The sequence below is a fragment of the Propithecus coquereli genome, unplaced genomic scaffold (genome assembly GCF_000956105.1).
Source record: "Propithecus coquereli isolate 6110/MARCELLA unplaced genomic scaffold, Pcoq_1.0 Scaffold40, whole genome shotgun sequence".
In the NCBI taxonomy this organism is placed as follows: domain Eukaryota; kingdom Metazoa; phylum Chordata; class Mammalia; order Primates; family Indriidae; genus Propithecus; species Propithecus coquereli.
In genome coordinates this window covers 6,378,984-6,381,647 of record NW_012149730.1, presented here as the reverse complement: position 1 = coordinate 6,381,647, position 2,664 = coordinate 6,378,984, and positions in this window count along the sequence as shown.

Below are 2,664 nucleotides of genomic sequence, written 5' to 3'. Positions count from 1 at the left end.
AGAGTTAAAAGAATTAGATTAGAGAGAAGGACAAAATGGACTTTAACTTATATGCAAAGTTCTTTTTATAGATCTGAAACAATTAAAGTAAAATATACATATTTGTTAATCCAGGATGGTACAATCTTTGTGGTTGTTACAGTGCTCTCTGCATTTTTCTATAAGTTTGTAAGCTTCAGGAATCAAAAAATGGGAAAAAATTGTGGATATCTTTAACTTCTCTTACATTTTGACATACATTTAGCCTTTCCTTCCTATTCTCCAAACCTCAGTTCCACCTTTTTTCTAATTAACTCAAATCTTGTGTATATCAAAACAAAAAATTACATAAACTTCCCAGCACATTGAATCTCATACACAGAACAAAGGCAAGGTGGCAGAGAATTACTATGGTCCAGTGAAAATACCATGGGCAGGGGTGAGGAGGCACATAGACTTGGAGACCATGGGGGTGGTAACTGGGTGAGTTTCTTTTTTTTTTTTTTTTATTTCAGCATATTACGGGGGTACAAATGGTTAGGTTACGTATATTGCCTTTGCCCCACCTGAGTCAGAGTGAGTTTCTTTACATACAGAACTGTGAATACAAAGCCAAATGTGTGTACACTTAATTAGCCTAGAATTTGTAACTGTTTATTAATTTAATAACCATATTGTCCTATTAGTTTAATCATAATGTTCATGGTAACTTTTAAAAAGTTTCTCAAGTCTTAAGGCACAAATCAAGTATGTTGGTGAATAATTTGTGAAATAAGAAAAATTCTCAATATCCGTCCATTGACAAACTGGAAAGAAAGCATTAAAGTTTTGATAAATCTTTCAATCAGCGATAGTGAATTACCTTTGTTCCATATTGTATTTAGACAATGAGATGGGCTATCAAAGAAGCATCCATGATTTACCTTTATAGAATTCCAGAAGGATTATTGGGCTAAATCTCTCTCACAATTGGCACCCTACAACATTCTCTGCCATTTTATTTTGTCAACCACAAAAATATATTTTAGCAGAACAATAGCTTTTAAATAACAAATTGGTTCTAATTTCCAAGTAGTAAATAATTGCTAAAAACAACTGTATTTCCTCTAGAGTAATTTTTCTGTTTAGTCAATTGTTCATTACTGTAAAAAAAAAAAAAAAGTAAGTTACAAAACTACATACAGGAGGAGAAATAGCTTTAGGACTTGTGTAACTTTGAGTCGGAGTTGCATGAAATTGTCAAATCACAACTCTCCCAGGATCTTCCAGTGTTAGTTGATTAGTCAAACCAGCAGGATTATTCGGTAATGGATTTTGCTTTGGGCAATGCTAACACAGCTATGCTCCTGATGAAAATGAACCTCAAAATTTGGGCCACATTGCCTTTGACTGAAACTCCATGTAATGATAGCATTGCTCCTTTCTACATAGAAAATGAAAGGGAAAATTGAGGTAATTATGTTGGCAATTTAAGTAAAAAGGGAAATATCCAGATACTTGAGGCAAAAGGGAAATGGAGGTTTAAACTATGCAGATAACAATCTGAGCTCTCAATTTCACTTTGCGAAGAATACAAAGCATTTTATAAATGAAGATTACTGAGCAGAAATTTCTAAAGATTACGTATAGTCTACATGAGCAGAAGCTCCAAAGCCAATCTTCTCCTTGCTATCTCAACAAAATGTGGCATTAATTAAGGCTATCTTAGTTCCCCCATGTCATTCAAATTTGCAGAGACTGATTCTATTTGCCAATAAGCAGTCAGGCAAGATGTTCTCACAAACACAAAAATATAACTTTTTAATTCCGTTTCCACTTACCTTTGAGCTTCTGGAGGAGACAGACTGCCATCATGGGGAATGTGGTAACAGCTATCAAAGACTCTAGTTCTGTCTCTTACAATGAACTAGTTCCCTCTAGGAGGCGGCCTCTCCTTCCGCTGTTCAGCACTCCCTTGTTGCATTTGCCCCCTATTATCTCTGCTACCGTGTTTATGTTCTTCACTGCTTCTGGCCTGTTGTCACTCCTGTTATTCTCCTTGGCAATTAGCATCCTCAGTGTCAGCCATATATGATGTGGGTCCAGTGGGCACTTCCTGGCCATCCTGATGTTGTGGGATAATTTGGCACGGCTATAGAGCTCATCACTGCCCACCTATTCATGACCTTGTCTTTCTTCCATTTGATCTGTATTATTCAGCTAATAAAAAAGAGAATCCTCTATTCATGAACCCTTATCTCCAGACATTAAATATTCCAAAACCATTTCAATTCTACTGTCAAATTTTGTTAACACTTTTATTTATTCATTCCCTAATATCCCTGGGATGATTAAGAAATTTTGCTGTTTAGCAGTGTGATACATTGAATCAGTTGAAAACCTGAATAGAAAAGTCTGACCCTCCTATGAGTAAAAGGGACTTCCTCCTGCCTAACTGCCTCTCAAACTTGGACTTTGTTGTTGTTGTTGTCGTTGTTTCCCGCCCCCCGCCTTTGGATGGAACTGAAATATCAACTCTTCTTGAATCTCGAGCCTGCCAACTTTCGAACTATAACTACACCGTCAGCTTTCCTGGGTCTCCAGCTTGCCAACTGTGGTTGTTAGGACTTGTTCAGCCTCCATAATTATGTGAACCGATTCCTTATTTTATACATCTATATATACACATATACATATACATATATA